Source organism: Hyperolius riggenbachi, chromosome 10, assembly GCF_040937935.1.
Source record: "Hyperolius riggenbachi isolate aHypRig1 chromosome 10, aHypRig1.pri, whole genome shotgun sequence".
Taxonomy (NCBI): Eukaryota; Metazoa; Chordata; class Amphibia; order Anura; family Hyperoliidae; genus Hyperolius; species Hyperolius riggenbachi.
Window position 1 is genome coordinate 68,167,460 of NC_090655.1, and position 18,583 is coordinate 68,186,042.

At 45.4% G+C, this 18,583-nt stretch overlaps 1 long non-coding RNA gene across 3 annotated transcripts in view; it reads right to left on the bottom strand.

Moving 5' to 3' along the window:
- The window catches only part of LOC137536004 (uncharacterized), a 248,648-nt gene that overhangs the window by 219,140 nt on the left and 10,925 nt on the right, over positions 1-18,583 (bottom strand). For all 3 annotated transcript variants that reach the window (XR_011024495.1, XR_011024493.1, XR_011024494.1), the window contains exon 2: positions 13,769-13,841. This is a non-coding gene — a long non-coding RNA (uncharacterized lncRNA). The remainder of the gene's footprint in view (positions 1-13,768; positions 13,842-18,583) is intronic.

Below are 18,583 nucleotides of genomic sequence, written 5' to 3' on the forward strand. Positions count from 1 at the left end.
AAGACAATACAAAAATAGTAAGGAGTCTTTGGGCAATACTCCCTAATGATCCTGGTCATCTGTGGAGTACTCCCTAAATGGCTGCAGCCCCAAAGTGTTTGGAGTCCACCAATTGAAAAGTACAATATAAATATTATTTGTCGATTACACTTCCGGTATCACATACTGTATGCTTAAAGGAATCATCATTTAAAAAATAAGAGATCAGCCGGACACGTTGCCCGCGGCTTACGTTGCCCGCGGTAGACAATGTGGGCGTGATTGACAGCGGCGCTTGACGCAGGCGCAGTAAGGAAGACCTCGAGGTCGGCCTGTACACCATGCAGGGAGACCGGGACGGCGGCGGAGAGCGGAGCAGTCAGCGTGGGACAGTCAGCTGCAAGGGGCTGGAGAAGGCCCCAGGTGAGTAAAGCTGATGTTTTATTTTTTTGCTGATGATTCCTTTAAAGAGACACTGAAGTGTCAAAAAAGCACCTTTTTATTTAATAAAAGTGTTTAACATAATAGCCCTAACTAAACCGCTGCTTTCCCGCCGTTGTAAACTATCTAAATCCCCCCTCCCTCTCCCCTGCAAAGTCCACGACGATCTTGGTCGTGGATATTGCTGCCCTAAGCGCTTCCGTGTAAGGCAGAGCTATGAGCTGCCGCCCTGCCTCACACGCGTCTGTCAGCACGTATCTCCACCTCTCCCTGCCCCTCTCAGGGAAGGAAGACTGAGAGGGGCGGGCAGAGGCGGCGATCCAGCTGACAGATGCGGCTCATAGCTCTGCCTCTCACAGAAGCGCTGTCCGGATTGCCCCCCGGGGAGTTTGGGGGGATTTAGTTAGATTAGCAGTTGGCTGATGGTGTAATGGTTAAGGGCTCTGCCTCTGACACAGGAGACCAGGGTTCGAATCTTGGCTCTGCCTGTTCAGTAAGCCAGCACTAATTCAGTAGGAGACCTTTGGCAAGTCTCCCTTACACTGCTACTGCCAATAGAGCGCGCCCTAGTGGCTGCTGCTCTGGAGCTTTGAGTCCGCAAGGAGAAAAGCGCAATATAAATGTTATTTGTCTTGTCTTATTAGAGTGGCGGGGATGCGGCAGTTTAGGTAGGGCTATTATGATAACACTTTTATTAACCACTTGATGACCCAGCCTTTACCCCCCCTTAAGGACCAGCGCTGTATTTTCTGATCTGTGCTGGGTGGGCTCTACAGCCCCCAGCACAGATCAAACACCAGGCAGAGCGACCAGATCGCCCCCCCCCCTTTTTTCCCCACTAGGGGGATGATGTGCTGGGGGGGTCTGATCGCTCCTACCTGCGTGTGGCTGGCGGGGGGCTCAAAGCCCCCTCCACCGCAGGATTCCCCCCTCTCCTCCCTCCCTTCCCCGGAGATCCGAGGCTGCACAGGAACGGATCTGTCCTGTGCAGCCTCTAACAGGCTCCTGCCTGTCATGTGACAGCGATCCCCGGCCGCTGATTGGCCGGGGATCGCTGATCCAGTACAACGCTGCTACTGTTAGCAGCGTTGTACAAATGTAAACAAAGCGGATTATTTCCGCTTGTGTTTACATTTAGCCTGCGAGCCGCGATCGGTGGCCCGCAGGCTATTCACGGAGCCCCCCGCCGTGAATTGACAGGAAGCAGTCGCTGCTTCCTGATTAATTAGCCTGCAGCCGGTGACGCAGATGTGCGTCGCTGGTCCTGCAGCTGCCACTTTGCCGACGCGCGGTATGAGTGCACGGTCGGCAAGTGGTTAAATAAAAAGATGCTTTTTTGAGACTTCAGTCTCTTTAAGGTGGCTAGAAATAATTTTACAATATCCTCACAATGAAGAAGACATCTGACCGGCACCATCAAGTTAATGCTCTTTATTTCATGAATGCATAACAGCAAATACAGCGAGGTTTCGAAGCTGACACTTCTTTATCAAGCTTAGCTGAATACTTACGCTAAGCTTGATAAAGACGCATCAGCTTCAAAACATCGCTGAATTTGCTGTTATGCATTCATGAAATAAAAGAGCTTTAACTTGATGGTGCCAGTCAGATGTCTTCTTCATTGATCCTGAACTGGAGTGCTGCCAGACCTACCGAGACACATCACAACGTATTCAACGTACTCAAGGGAGGTGCTTCACCACTTCTTTATAATAATATCCTGTACCATAAATGTACCATTTAGTTAGTAGTTTCTGAAATTGTTCCCAGTGTGTAGTGCAATGGGAGAATTTTTTTTATATATTTGCTTGTCGCAAGGATCTGATTAGGGGAGATTGTTACATTTAGGTCATATGACCATACATTAGTATATTTTTGGATTAGAGATAGGTTGTTCGTGAAAAATTCAGAATACCAAACCGATATCCCTCCTTTGAATGGTAGTTTACTATTAAACATTGTGAGTATATGTGTGGGGAGATACAAAGTGGCGAAGCTACAAACCTTGGGGCCTCGATGCAGAATTTGGACCCAGGCCCCACCACCAGGAGTAGGTACCCCAAGTATAGATAGCTAGGATTAGAAGCCTCTGTATAGATAGTCCGGATTAGATTCCTCTTTATAGGTAGCCAGGATTAGATGCCTCAGTATACATAGTCAGGATTAGATGCCGCTGTATAGATAGTTTGGATTAGATGCCTCTTTATAGGTAGCCAGGATTAGATGCCTCAGTATACATAGTCAGGATTAGATGCCTCAGTATACATAGTCAGGATTAGATGCCGCTGCATAGATAGTCCGGATTAGATGCCTCTTTATAGGTAGCCAAGATTAGATACCTCAGTATAGGTAGCCAGGATTAGATGCCTCTGTATAGATAGTCCGGATTAGATGCCTCTGTATAGATAGTCCGGATTAGATGCCTCTTTATAGGTAGCCAAGATTAGATGCCTCAGTATACATAGTCAGGATTAGATGCCGCTGTATAGATAGTTTGGATTAGATGCCTCTTTATAGGTAGCCAGGATTAGATGCCTCAGTATACATAGTCAGGATTAGATGCCGCTGTATAGATAGTCAGGAATAGGTACCTCAGTATAGGTAGCCAGGATTAGATGCCTCTGTATAGATAGTCAGGATTAGATACCTCTGTATAAATAGCCAGGAATGGTCCGCTGGACTACACCTACTAGCTATGAGCAACAGTTCAGAGAGCAGGTATCCCTGGTTGCAATTCCCAGATATTAATTTGAATGTTAATAGCATCAAGCACAATTCATGATGGAAAAACAATGATGCTTGGCGCCTTAAACTGATACGTTCGTTCCTCAAACAATTCCCAACGCAATAATTCCGGCAGTGTCCACACTATTCCAGCAAAGTGTCCAGATCACAACTCAATCGCAGTTGTTGAATCAGTTAGAACTCTTTAAGTATGGAATATGCCACCATGAAGCATGTACAAAAGCAAGCGATGCAGCACAAGACATTGCGGCCCGGAGACAAACGGAGCTACTGTTGTAAAGCAGAAGTCTCTCACCCATCCGCAGTGAGAGCTGGGAGGATGACAAACGGCGGACCTCCGTATGCAGCTACACGCTGATGCAGGTGGCATGGACGGCGTTGTCACGTGGTACCCGGAAGGAAATGCCTCTGTATAGGTAGCCAGGATTAGTTGCCTCTGTATAGGTAGTCAGGATTAGATGGCTCTGTATAGGTAGCTAAGAATAGGTAACTCAGTATACATAGCCAGGATTAGTTGCCTCTGTATAGGTAGTCAGGATTAGATGGCTCTGTATAGGTAGCTAAGAATAGGTAACTCAGTATACATAGCCAGGATTAGATGGCTCTGTATAGGTAGCTAAGAATAGGTAACTCAGTATACATAGCCAGGATTAGATGGCTCTGTATAGGTAGCTAAGAATAGGTAACTCAGTATACATAGCCAGGATTAGATGCCTCTGTATAGATAGACAGGAATAGGTACCTCAGTACACATAGCCAGGATTAGATGCCTCTGTATAGGTAGCCAGGATTAGATGCCTCTGTATAGATAGTCAGGATTAGATATCCAGATATTTGTTAATAGCATCTAGCACATGATGGAAAAGCAATGATGCTTGGCGCCTTAAGCTGATGCTCTCATTCCTCAAACAATTGCCAATGCAATAGTCAGGGCCGGCCCTTGCTTTGAGCAACCTGAGCGTTCGCTCAGGGCGCCATGCTCTCAAGAGCGCATGCCCCTTGCCGCCCCGCTGTCTCTCCCTGCGTCCTCTCCGTCTGTAGTTAGAGTAGGACTACAAGGACATGGTCGCCGATGTCCACAAATGCGGAGCGGAGGCGGGGAGAGTGACGTCGGCGCTGGAGCTAGATGTCAGGTGAGTCAGTCTCTGCCCGGCCCGCTGCCGCAGAAGGAGGAGGGGGGTTTGCCTGGGGGCATACTGGGACAAACTGCCTACACTGGGGGCATACTACCTACACTGGGGGCATACTGGGGCAAACTACCTACACTGGGGGCATACTGGGGCAAACTACCTACACTGGGGTCATACTACATACACTGGGGGCATACTACCTACACGGTGGGCATACTGGTACAAACTACCTACACTGGGGGCACACTACCTACACTGGGGGCATACTACCTACACTGGGGGCATACTACCTACACTGGGGGCATACTGGGGCAAACTACCTACACTGGGGGCATACTACCTACACTGGGTGCATACTACCTACACTTGGGCATACTACCTACACTGGAGGCATACTACCTACACTGGGGGCAGCTATGCTACTACACTGGGGGCATACTACCTACACTGGGGGAATACTACCTACACTGGGGGCAGCTATGCTACTACACTGGGGGCAACTATGCTACTACACTGGGGGCAACTGTACTAGCTACACTGGGGGCAGCTATGCTACCTATATGGGGACAACTATGCTACTTACACTGAGGGCAACTATACTACCTATGCTTGGCTACCTACACTGAGGGCACCTACACATGAGATCCTATACTGAGGGCACCTATACCTGGCTACCTACCTACCTATATTGAGTCTGAGGGCATTTTTTGGGGAGGGACGCACCACAGCTATAACGAGCATTGCAAATTGTTGGTGCTATAATTGGGGCTGTGTGTGTGCATGCGTATGTGTGTACGTGCGCAAAGAGGATGGGGGGGCACCAAAATCCGGTTTCGCTCAGGGTGCAGTGAAACCTACAGCCGGCCCTGGCAATAGTTCCGGCAGTGTCCGCACTATTCCAGCAGAGGGTCCTCCAGATCACAACTCAATTGCAGTTGTTGAATCAGTTAGAACTCTTGAGTGTGGAGTATGCCACCATGAAGCATGTACAAAAGCAAGCGATGCAGCATGTGTAAGCACAAGACATTGCGGCCCAGAGACAAACGAAGCTACCGCTGTAAAGCAGAAGTCTCTCACCCATCTGCTGGACAACCTCTCTGTATAGATAGTCCTCTGCCTCTGTATAGATAATCCGGATTAGATGCCTCTGTATAGGTAGCCAGGATTAGATGGCTCTGTATAGGTAGTGCCTCTATATAGGTAGTCAGGATTAGATGCCTCTGTATAGGTAGTCAGGATTAGATGCCTCTGTATAGGTAGCCAGGATTAGATGGCTATGTATAGGTAGTCAGGATTAGATGCCTCTGTATAGGTAGCCAGGATTAGATGGCTATGTATAGGTAGTGCCTCTTTATAGATAGTCCGGACTAGATGCTTCTGTATAGGTAGTCAGGATTAGATGCCTCTGTATAGGTAGCCAGGATCAGATGCCTCTGTATAGGTAGCCAGGATTAGATGCCTCTGTATAGGTAGTTAGGATTAGATGCCTCTGTATAGATAGTCAAACACAAGTTAGTAGGGCTGTGCTGCCTGTAAATAAAACTAAAACCTTAGCAGGAGTCAGGACTCAAAACTGCATCAGTAATTCTTAAAATTATCTGCTGCAATCAAAAGGTCCACTCAAAATTAGTAAGACATTAAAATACAGCGTGGAGAAAATAAAAGAAGAAAATACTGCAGCACAATTAGATCTTACTGCAGCCCACAATCTGTAGGGTGATATCCACAGTAATTAGATATTTCAATGTGATTCTCTCAGTCCTATCAGACCTTACTGCAGTCAATAAATTATTTTAATGCAGTTCTCTCAATCTTATCAGACCTTACTGCAGTCAGTTTTCTTGTGCAATTTTTGACCAAATAATAAGCAGTCAATAAAGTTACTCTTTGTTTGGGATCGTTGTTTCACTTTGCCAGTTGTTGAAATATTATCGATTGCTGAGCTGCGCTCACCATAAGTTCCTATAAAACATAAATGTGCTACACATGGCGTAATTCCGTTATAATCTTGCAGACACCCGAGTGATAGTGAGTAGTGTGACACTTGTGAATCCACTCCCCAAAGTAGATAAGCCTCAGCAGTGGGGTCTGTCCTGGCTTCTGGATGGGTACGGCGTCCCGTGTCCCCTCTAGGGCGGAGCTACGGCCAGTGCGTCTGACGTCACTGCGTGCGGAGGAAAGCCGGCATTTGTAAAACTATCTGACAGAGCGGGGCACCGCAGCCTAGGCGGATGGAGCCATAGAGGGGACACGGGACGCCGTACCCATCCAGAAGCCAGGACAGACCCCACTGCTGAGGCTTATATGATGCACAATGATTCAAGTCTTCATACGTGAGTGCGCAATTGATGCGCGGGTGATTTTCGATGTCTAAGCAGTATCATGCTATGATGGCTCTATGTGTTTTTATGTTTTTTATGTGAAGGAAACTTTTATCCATATATTAAGGCTACTTACACACCAAGACGTTGCGTTTTAGGGGACGTTATGGTCGCATAACGTGCCCCTAACGCAACGCATGGTGGTGTTGAAGTTGGACGTCAGATTGAGTTGCGTTATGCAGCTCTCAAAGTAGCCGCTCCAGGTTAGTGATAGGAAGTCCGGATCTTTTTAAGGATTCGGATCATTTGAATCGGATCATTGAAAAGATCCGGATCTTTGAACCGAATTATTTGAATCATTTTACTAGGGAAGCAGACTGGGTGAAATGATTAGCAGGACAGGACTTTCCCTGCACTGTACATTCTGTTTGTTCCTGTTTCTTCCAGACAGACATCCACTGTGAACCGAATCTTTCATTGTGATGATCCGGATGATTCAACTCACAAAAAAGATCCGGATCAAATGAACGATTCATTCATGATCCGGACAACACTACAGTCCTACCAGGAGTCTCTGCAGCGCAGTGAATATTAATTAGCCATGTGGCTGGCCCCAGAGGAGGAGGGGAGACCTCCTCCTCCAACATTACTGAACATGTGCAAGCAGTCTAACATGGCTTAGCCCAGTATAACATACAGCATGCAGCACTTTGTTTAAACGTGCTGCGTTACTATGTAACGCAACGTGAGCACTGTGAACAGCACATTGATTTTACAGTGCTGTGAGTTAGGCTTGCGTTACTGGCTGCTGTAACGTGGGACTTTAACGTCCCACTGTGAAACCAGCCTAAAGGAAAGTTGATGAGTGAAAGCGCCAGTGGGATGATTTAAGTTGAAACTCTAGATCCACCTCAATTTGGTGAGTGCAATCTACTTTGGGGAGTGGATTCACAAGTGTCACACTACTCACTATCACTCAGGTGTCTGCAAGATTATAACGGAATTACGCTATGTGTAGCACATTTATGTTTTATAGGAACTTATGGTGAGCGCAGCTCAGCAATCAATAATGTATAGGTAGCCAGGATTAGATGCCTCTGTATTAATAGTCCAGATTAGATGCCTCTGTATAGATAGTCAGGATTAGATGCTTCTGTATAGGTAATTGAAAAAGGTAAGGGGAAAAAAGAACACAATAATGAGCGTGTATGTCCAACAAACCCACTGTGTGGTCACTTTATTGGTGCATTAGAAAAAGTTAAAGTGCATACTCAGAGGAACATCTGGAAAAATATCTGACGCATTTGTCAAAATATTAAAAACAATATGGCCGGCCCATGCTGTAATGCCATTCACACACCATCTACAACTACCTGCCAGGAATGGTCCGCTGGACTACACCTACTAGCTATGAGCAACAGTTCAGAGAGCAGGTTTTCCTAGTCGCAATCCCCAGATATTCATTTGAATGTTAATAGCATCAAGCACAATTCATGATGCAATAACAATGATGCTTGGCGCCTTAAACTGATACGCTCATTCCTCAAACAATTCCCAACGCAATAATTCCGGCAGTGTCCGCACTATTCCAGCAAAGTGTCCAGATCACAACTCAATCGCAGTTGTTGAATCAGTTAGAACTCTTGAGTATGGAATATGCCACCATGAAGCATGTACAAAAGCAAGCGATGCAGCATATGTAAGCACGAGACATTGCAGCCCGGAGACAAATGGAGCTACTGTTGTAAAGCAGAAGTCTCTCAGCCATCCGCAGTGAGCGCTGGGTGGATGACACACAGTGGACCTCCGTATGCAACTACATGCTGATGCAGGTGGCATGGACGGCGTTGTCACGTGGTACCCGGAAGGAAATGCCTCTATATAGGTAGCCAGGATTAGTTGCCTCTGTACAGATAGTCAGAAATAGGTACTTCAGTATAGGTAGCCAGGATTAGATGCCTCTGTATAGATAGTCAGCATTAGATGCCTCTGTATAGATGACTTTGATGAACAGAGGCGCCAGCAGAACAAAGACAATAATTAAAAGTTTTAAAATATGCTGGGGAGGCAGTGGTGGACTTACCTCCGAAAGCAGACTAGACTACTTGTCTGACATAAATAAACACTTTATTAGTACCCCAATAGATAGTCAGGAATAGGTACCTCAGTATAGGTAGCCAGGATTAGATGTCGCTGTATAGATAGTCAGGAATAGGTACCTCAGTATAGATAGCCAGGATTAGATGCCTCCGTACAGTCAGGAATAGGTACCTCAGTACACATAGCCAGGATTAGATGCCTCTGTATAGCTAATCAGGAATAGGTAACATAGTATACATAGCCAGGATTAGATGTCTCTGTATAGATAGTCAGGAATAGGTAACTTAGTATAGATAGTCAGGATTAGATGTCTCTTTATAGGTAGCCAGGATTAGATGCCTCAGTATAGATAGTCAGGATTAGATGCCTCTGTATAGTTAGTCAGGAATAGGTACCTCAGTATAGATAGCCAGGATTAGATGCTTCTGTATAGATAGTTAGCAATAGGTACCTCAGCATATATAGTCAGGATTAGATGCCTCTGTATTGATAGTCAGAATTAGATGCCTATGTATAGATAGTCCGGATTAGATGCCTCTGTATAGATAGTCCGGATTAGATGCCTCTGTATAAATAGTCCGGATTAGATGCCTCTGTATAGGTAGCCAGGATTAGATGCCTCTGTATAGGTAGTCAGGATCAAATACCTCTGTATAGATAGTCAGGATGAGATGCCTCAGTATAGATAGTCTGGATTAGATGCCTCTGTATAGAAAGTCAGGATTAGATGCCTCTGTATAGGTAGCCAGGATTAGATGCCTCTGTATATATAGTCTGGATTAGATGCCTCTGTATAGGTAGCCAGGATTAGATGCCTCTGTATAGATAGTCCGGATTAGATGACTCTCTATAGGTAGCCAGGATTAGATGCCTCTGTATAGGTAGCCAGGATTAGATGCCTCTGTATAGATAGTCCGGATTAGATGCCTCTGTATAGATAGTCAGTATTAGATGCCTCTGTATAGGTAGCCAGGATTAGATGCCTCTGTATAGATAGTCCAGATTAGATGCCTCTGTATAGATAGTCAGTATTAGATGCCTCTGTATAGGTAGTTAGGATTAGATGCCTCTGTATAGATAGTCCGGATTAGATGCCTCTGTATAGATAGTCAGTATTAGATGCCTCTGTATAGATAGTCAGTATTAGATGCCTCTGTATAGATAGTCAGTATTAGATGCCTCTGTATAGGTAGACAGTATTAGATGCCTCTGTATAGGTAGTCAGGATTAGATGCCTCTGTATATATAGATAGTCAGGATTAGATGTCTCAGTATAGTCAGGATTAGATGCCTCTGTATAAATAGTCAGGATTAGATGCCTCTGTATAGATAGTCAGGATTAGATGCCTCTGTATAGATAGTCAAGATTAGATGCCCCTGTATAGAAAGTCAGGATTAGATGCCTCTGTATAGTTAGTCAGGATCAGATGCCTCTGTATAGATAGTCAGTATTAGATGCCTCTGTATAATCAGGATTAGATGCCTCTGTATAGAAAGTCAGGATTAGATGCCTCTGTATAGATCAGGGGTGTCAAACTCAAATAGACGGAGGGCCGAAATTTAACACTTAGACCAGGTCGAGGGCCAACAATAATATTTACCCATCCCCCCCCCCCCCCCCCTAATTTGGAATGACCGCACAGACCTGACAGTGTACCGCATGTTATAGCTATGGTTAGACAAAAAGAAAAAAAAAACACTCTCAGTATAGGTAGGTAGCCAGGTACAGCTGGAGTGTATAGGAAGCCAGGTATAGGTGCCCCCAGTATAGTTTATTCAGGCATAGGTGCCCCATGTATAGGTTAGCCAGGTAGGTACTCCCAGTTCAGGTAGACATAGGTGCATCCAGTATAGGTTAGCTAGGTGGGTGCAACCCCTTATAGGTTAGTCAGGCATAGGTGCCCCCGGTATAGGTTAGCTAAGTAGGTGCCCCCAGTATAGGTTAGTCAGGTAGGTGGCCCAGTATAGGTAGACCAGCATAGGTGCACCCAGTATAGGTTAGTCAGGCATAGGTGCACCCAGTGTAGGTTAGCTAGGTAGGTGTCCCCAATACAGATTAGCTAGATAGGTAGGTACCTCCAGTATAGATTAGCTAGGTAGGTTTCCCCAGTATAGATTAGCTAGGTAGGTGCCTCCAGTATAGATTAGCTAGGTAGGTTTCCCCAGTATAGGTTAACTAGGTAGGTTTCCCCAGTATAGGTTAGCTAGTTAGCTGTCCCCAGTAAAGATTAGATAGGTAGCTGTCCCCTGTATAGATTAGATAGGTAGCTGTCCCCTGTATAGATTAGATAGGTAGCTGTCCCCTGTATAGATTAGATAGGTAGCTGCCCTCTGTATAGGTTAGATAGGTAGCTGCCCTTTGTATAGGTTAGATAGGTAGCTGTCCCCAGTATAGGTTAGATAGGCAGCTGTCCCCAGTATAGGTTAGATAGGCAGCTGTCCCCTGTATAGATTAGATAGGTAGCTGTCCCCTGTATAGATTAGATAGGTAGCTGTCCCCTGTATAGATTAGATAGGCAGCTGTCCCCTGTATAGATTAGATAGGTAGCTGTCCCCTGTATAGGTTAGATAGGCAGCTGTCCCCTGTATAGATTAGATGGGTAGCTGTCCCCTGTATAGATTAGATAGGCAGCTGTCCCCTGTTTAGATTAGATAGGTAGCTGTCCCCTGTATAGATTAGATAGGTAGCTGTCCCCTGTATAGGTTAGATAGGCAGTTGTCCCCTGTATAGATTATATAGGTAGCTGTCCCCTGTATAGATTAGATAGGCAGCTGTCCCCAGTATAGATTAGATAGGCAGCTGTCCCCTGTATAGATTAGATAGGCAGCTGCCCCTTGTAAGGATTAGATAGGTAGCTGTCCCCTGTATAGATTAGATAGGTAGCTGTCCCCTGTATAGATTAGATAGGCAGCTGTCCCCTGTATAGATTAGATAGGTAGCTGTCCCCTGTATAGGTTAGATAGGCAGCTGTCCCCTGTATAGATTAGATGGGTAGCTGTCCCCTGTATAGATTAGATAGGCAGCTGTCCCCTGTTTAGATTAGATAGGTAGCTGTCCCCTGTATAGATTAGATAGGTAGCTGTCCCCTGTATAGGTTAGATAGGCAGTTGTCCCCTGTATAGATTATATAGGTAGCTGTCCCCTGTATAGATTAGATAGGCAGCTGTCCCCAGTATAGATTAGATAGGCAGCTGTCCCCTGTATAGATTAGATAGGCAGCTGCCCCTTGTATAGATTAGATAGGTAGCTGCCCCCTGTATAGATTAGATAGGCAGCTGTCCCCCAGTATAGATTACATAGGCAGCTGTCCCCTGTATAGATTAGATAGGTAGCTGTCCCCTGTATAGGTTAGATAGGCAGCTGTCCCCTGTATAGATTAGATGGGTAGCTGTCCCCTGTATAGATTAGATAGATAGCTGTCCCCTGTATAGATTAGATAGGTAGCTGTCCCCCAGTATAGATTAGATAGGTAGCTGTCCCCCAGTATAGATTAGATAGGCAGCTGCCTCCAGTATAGATTAGATAGGTAGCTGTCCCCAGTATAGATTAGATAGGTAGCTGTCCCCTGTACAGGTTAGATAGGTAGCTGTCCCCTGTATAGGTTAGATAGGTAGCTGTCCCCTGTATAGATTAGATAGGCAGCTGTCCCCTGTATAGGTTAGATAGGTAGCTGTCCCCTGTATAGATTAGATAGGCAGCTGTCCCCTGTATAGATTAGATAGGTAGCTGTCCCCTGTATAGGTTAGATAGGTAGCTGTCCCCTGTATAGATTAGATAGGCAGCTGCCCCCAGTATAGATTAGATAGGTAGCTGTCCCCAGTATAGATTAAATAGGTAGGTGCCCCCTGTACAGGTTAGATAGGTAGCTGTCCCTTGTATAGATTAGATAGGTAGCTGTCCCCCAGTATAGATTAGATAGGTAGCTGTCCCCCAGTATAGATTAGATAGGCAGCTGTCCCCAGTATAGATTAGATAGGTAGCTGTCCCCCAGTATAGGTTAGATAGGCAGCTATCCCCCAGTGTAGATTAGATAGGTAGCTGTCCCCAAGTATAGATTAGATAGGTAGCTGTCCCCCAGTATAGATTAGATATGTAGCTGTCCCCCAGTATAGATTAGATAGGTAGATGTCCCCCAGTATAGATTAGATAAGTAGCTGTCCCCAGTATAGATTAGATAGGTAGATGTCCCCCAGTATAGATTAGATAGGTAGCTGTCCCCAAGTATAGATTAGATAGGTAGCTGTCCCCAGTATAGATTAGATAGGTATCTGTCCCCCAGTATAGATTAGATAGGTAGCTGTCCCCAGTATAGATTAGATAGGTAGATGTCCCCCAGTATAGATTAGATAGGTAGCTGTCCCCAAGTATAGATTAGATAGGTAGCTGTCCCCAGTTTAGATTAGATAGGTATCTGTCCCCCAGTATAGGTTAGATAGGTAGCTGTCCCCAGTATAGATTAGATAGGTAGCTGTCCCCAAGTATAGATTAGATAGGTAGCTGTCCCCCAGTATAGATTAGATAGGTAGCTGTCCCCCAGTATAGATTAGATAGGTAGCTGTCCCCCAGTATAGATTAGATAGGTAGCTGTCCCCCAGTATAGATTAGATAGGTAGATGTCCCCCAGTATAGATTAGATAGGTAGCTGTCCCCTGTAGGTAACCAGCCTGCCGCCCCTTTTTCCCTGGCCGCCGCTCCATTACCTCCTGGAGTCGGCGGCCTGTCCTGCACAGAAGTCCGCTCCCCTGATGCTCTTTGCATGCCCGGCATATGAACTGTTGACCCTTTTTAATCTATTTTCTGCTCTCAGAAGGCATTTTCTGTATTATGGCTGTAATTCCTTATCACTGAGGGTTATGCTGTGGTCCCACCCAGTCCCAAGCCAGTCACTTGCATTCCTGATGTTGAACTCTTTGAGGCAGGGAAAGAAAAAAAGGAACACAGCATAATTATTTGTATGCTTGGCGCTGTACATACACATGTCTATCTCATCATGTCACCTTGTGTATCCTTTCAAGGGTACTTGAAGCGAAAAAAGATAATTGAATACTTACCTCAGTAGTGGGAAGCCTCTGGAGAGTTCAGTCTTCTCAATCCTTGATCCCACCGATCCAGAACTTATTCGACCTGTGGAGTTATGGAAACAGTACATTTAATTTATAAATACTGTTATAAATGTTGATTGATATTAAAATATGAATTACTCCATTCACATAAAAACATTAGTTCAAGGTGGTAATTTCGGAATGATTTCTGTATAGACAGGCTAGCGGGCAATCTGCTGAGCAGCCTGTTCTGTTGTACAGAAAGGGGAGGGGAAAAGGGGTGAGCTGGAGGTGTAGGAAAAACAATAGAAGATAACTGTTAGACACTGCTGATCTAAAGTGTGCAATAGCTGTAGGAAATGCCAGGAACATTTGGGGCACCTGGACACACACTTCAGACTACTTGAATAATTTATTTAAAGTGGAATATAACCCACTAAATCAAGTTGTTATAAAGTAAATATACTTAGCATAAGTAACAATATTTGTAAGTTTTTGCATTTGTCTGAACGCAGCATAATGTATATATCATACCTGTCTGGTCCTGTCAATCATGCCACCCCGCATCCGAACTCCTGGAAGTTAATCCAGCAAGATTCTAATATACTGTATATGCTTTATAAGTGTTGTGCAGTTACGTTCAGGACACTCAAGCAGTCCCCACAATATCTATACCATACTTTGTTACTAGTGTTTGTTTATGGCAAAGGCTAAAGGACACACTTTTCACCAGAGGTGTAACCACAGAGAGCAGCCCCAGTGACTGCAGGGGGTTCCAGAGCTGTGGGGGCACAGCTTCTAAAGACCCCCCTCCCCCAATACAGGGGCCCATCTCACATATCAGAAAATGCAGCACGTTAGCCAGTATAGAAAATGCAGTGCATACATGTGAAATCGGCGCTGGTAGACTTGAGCGCAGGACACAGCCGGTACATGGCTGATCCTGCTTCTGCACAAGTCCGGGCCATGTTAATTACTATTCCCCCTCCAGGCCGCCAGTCCATATATAAAATGCAGCATATCCTACTAATATTATAAAAGGGGAAGTGCGGATGTTTGTTACTCGATCACGCAAAAATGGCTGAAGGAATTTGAATGAAATTTGGCACACACATAGTACATTACCTGAAATAACATATAGGATACTTTTTATCCCCATAACCAAAAAGTGGGCGGAGACAAATACAAATTTCACTGGGAAAATGTAAACTGCAGCCATTGTTACACTGTTAATGGCAGGGTTCTCAAACTTTGCACAGTTAGTCACTGGGTGACTGGGATTAATATTCAGAAAAGTTGGTGGAGCCTACAAAAGCCAATCAAAATTCACCTATGGATTTTCACAGGGAATATTTCATTGCTGCCATTCTTTTTTTTTAACTATTCAAAGCTTTATTGAATGTCAAAAGTGAAAAGGTACAAACATTTCAGAATCAAAAAAGAAAGCATACAAACAAAGCCTTTTATGAGAACATAGATAGGTTAAATAGGTTAAATGAGTCAGACCTGATGAGTAGCATGCGACAGAGTGAAGCTAATTGGTTAGGGGCCAGGATGTCGTAGTTTCCACAAATTATGGCTAATATCCCAGCTTGCTACTAAGGAAGGGGAAGTATTCCCAGAGAGGAGGGTAGAGTAGAGAGGAGAGTAGGGAAGTAGAGAGGTAGAAAGAACATCCAGGGAGTTTGTTGCTGAAGGGGAGATTCAGGCAATGTGAAGAATTTCGTGCTAGGGAAACGTCATGTTTGCCCTCCCACTCTTTGTTGAAAATCATCAGATAGTTTGAAATGGAACCAAACTGCCCATGTGATATTACATTTTTCAAGTCTGTCTGCCGCCGCCGACACCAGCTCCTCCATTTCAGCAATAGCATCAACTCTACGCACCCACTCCAATGGAGAGGGGGAGATATTGGACTTCCAGTGTGTTGGGATGAGTGCTCGTGCAGCGTTAATCAAATGTAGTAGTATAGATTTCTTGTATGCTCTGATGGAGGAGGTGGTGTCATGTAGAAGGAGGCAGGCTGGGGTGAAGGGGATCTTGTCGGTTGTAATATGTTCCATTAGGGAGTGTACTGCTTTCCAGAAGACACGTATGGTAGGGCACTCCCAGAAGATATGCAGGAGGGTTCCCCCCGACCCGCCGCATCTCCAACATTGGTCCAGGACGGATGGGAAGATTTTGTGGAGTACATGTGGTGTCTTATACCAGCGTGTCAGAATCTTGTAACCAAGTTCCTGAGTGTTGGTATTTAAAGAACCTTTATGGTTAAAGAGGATGATTTGTTCCCATCTATCATTGTCAAATTTAAGATTCAAGTCTCTTTCCCATTTGTCTTGGAATTTGGTATTACCATCCCAATTTGCCCCAAGCAGGATTTGATACACGGAGGACACTAGGTGTCTGTGTGGGCCCTTGCTAACTACTAAATTTTCGAAAGCGGTAAGTGGTTTGGACCAGTTTCTCTTTATCTCGTCACTTCTGAGGTAGTGAGAGATCTGCAGGTATTGCCACCAAGTAAGGGGGGGGGGTGGGTTTCTGAGAGTGAGTTGAGATCCGTTAGTGACTTTAATCTACCGTTGTTTATAAAGTCTTTTACCCGAGGGTTTGGAAGGATGGGGTGATTAAAAAGAAAGGGGATCTCCTGGGCAGGAAGAAAGTGTGGGTTATGGGTTAGAGGGGTTAGGTTGCTTGGATGGGATAGCAAGCCTAGTTTTGGAAGGATTTGTGCTTAAAATGGAAGCGTCGATTAGTGGGTTGCCCAAGTCTCTCCCAGTTTGTTGGCTCTGAGGGATCCATCCCAAGACTGAAGCAGGAATGTGAGTAAAGTCTTGCTCAACCAAAACCCAGTGTTTTGTGTCCACCTCGTTTGCCCATTCCACTACTCTCGAGAGTTGTGAGGCGGTATGGTACTTATATAGGTCAGGGAGACCCAGGCCCCCATGTTCTTTGGGCATGGAGATGACCGATCTTTTCAATCTGGGTGGTTTGTTTCCCCATATGAATTTGGAAATTTGTGATTGAAGGGAGCGCAGGTAGGACGGAGGAAGTGTGATGGGAATGCATTGGCTGACATAGAGAAACCGAGGAAGCAGGTTAATTTTAACTGAGGAAATTCTCCCGAACCAGGAAAGACAGGGTTTCTTAGCCCAAGTGGATAGGTCATCTGAGAGGACTCTACCCAGAGGTTCGAAATTTAAGTGGAACAGTTCAGACAGGCCACGAGGGATGGTTATTCCCAGGTATTTCAGGGATGACTTCGACCAGGTGAAGGGAAAAGTCTGTGCGCAGTGAGTAGCCATCTCTGGTGGGAGGGAGATATTAAGGGCTTGTGATTTAGAGAAGTTAATCTTTAGGTTGGATAAAGCGCCAAATTCCTGAAATCTCCTCATCAGGTTAGGGATTGAGGTCAGGGGGTCCTTTAAAAAGAAAAGAAGATCATCGGCAAATGCCGCAACTAGGTGTTCATTGGTGCCCACCCTCACCCCCCTGATTGATGGGTCCGATCTGATGCAGTTAAGAAAGGGTTCCAGAGTAAGGATATATATGAGGGGTGAGAGGGGGCACCCCTGTCTGGTACCGTTCGATATTGATAAGGGAGATGAAAGTACCCCATTTGCTTTGACCTTAGCTGACGGATTTGAGTAGAGTAACCCGATCCATTGGAGCATAGGTTGGCCAATATCAAGCCGTGACAGGGTGGCCTGTATGTAATCCCAGGCCACCCTGTCAAAGGCTTTCTCAGCGTCAGTTGAGAGTAGGAAGGTCTGAATCCCATTCTTTTTAGCTAGGGATATAATGTCTATTGTACGAAAGACATTATCTTTTGCTTCCCTCCCAGGGACAAAGCCAGCTTGATCGCCCAGTATCGTGCTAGGTATGAAAGGTAGCATTCGGTTCGCGATAATTTTTGACAGGATTTTTGCATCCAGGTTGAGTAGAGAGATTGGCCTGTAACTAGCACATTGTTGCGGGTCCTTCCCTTCTTTGGGGATCACGGCAATGTGGGCCTCCAAGAATTGTGGGGAGGGGATAGTCGATGGATTAAAGGAGTTGAAAGCTGCTACAAACCTGGATGCGAGGGTGTGGCGAAAAAGTTTATAATATTGGGATGTGAGGCCGTCCGGGCCAGGGGCTTTACCTGCCTTAAGGGCAGAGGTAGCTAAAAGGAATTCATCCTCAGAGATGGGCGCTGCAAGAGTTTCTCTGTCATCCTGGGAGAGATTAAGGGGATTACTGAAATTCTCTAGAAAGATTTGCATTTTGGTAAGTCTTTCCGGACCTCGGGGGTCTGGGGACCCAGGTGGGTAAAGGTTGTATAGCTTCTCGTAGAACTGCCTGAACTGCTCCACTATGTCCTCGGGAGAATAAAACCTCCTCTGGGTTTTATCTGAAATAGAAGCAATATTTGATTTGAGAACCCGCTTCCTCAGTGACCCAGCCAAAAGTCTACCCGGTTTGTTGCCAAACTCGTAAAAGAGACGCTTACTCCAGCATACTTTCCTTTTAGCCTCCACAAGGAGATATCTAGAGAGGTATTCTCTAGCTGTAGTCAGTTCCTCCATTCTACCTGCTGCTAGGGATTGTTTGTGAAGCTTTTCAAGCTCATTGACTCTGGCTGTTAGGTTAGCTATGGCCTCCTCCTTTTCCCTTTTGAGTTGTGCTCCTAAACGAATGAGGCGTCCCCTTATTACCACTAAGGGCCTGATTCACAAAGCGGTGCTAACAGTTAGCACCGTGGTGAAAAGCCCTTTATCATGCCTAAACTCAGTTTAGGCATGATAAGTTTAGGTGTGATAAGTTTAGGTGTGATAAGTTTAGGCA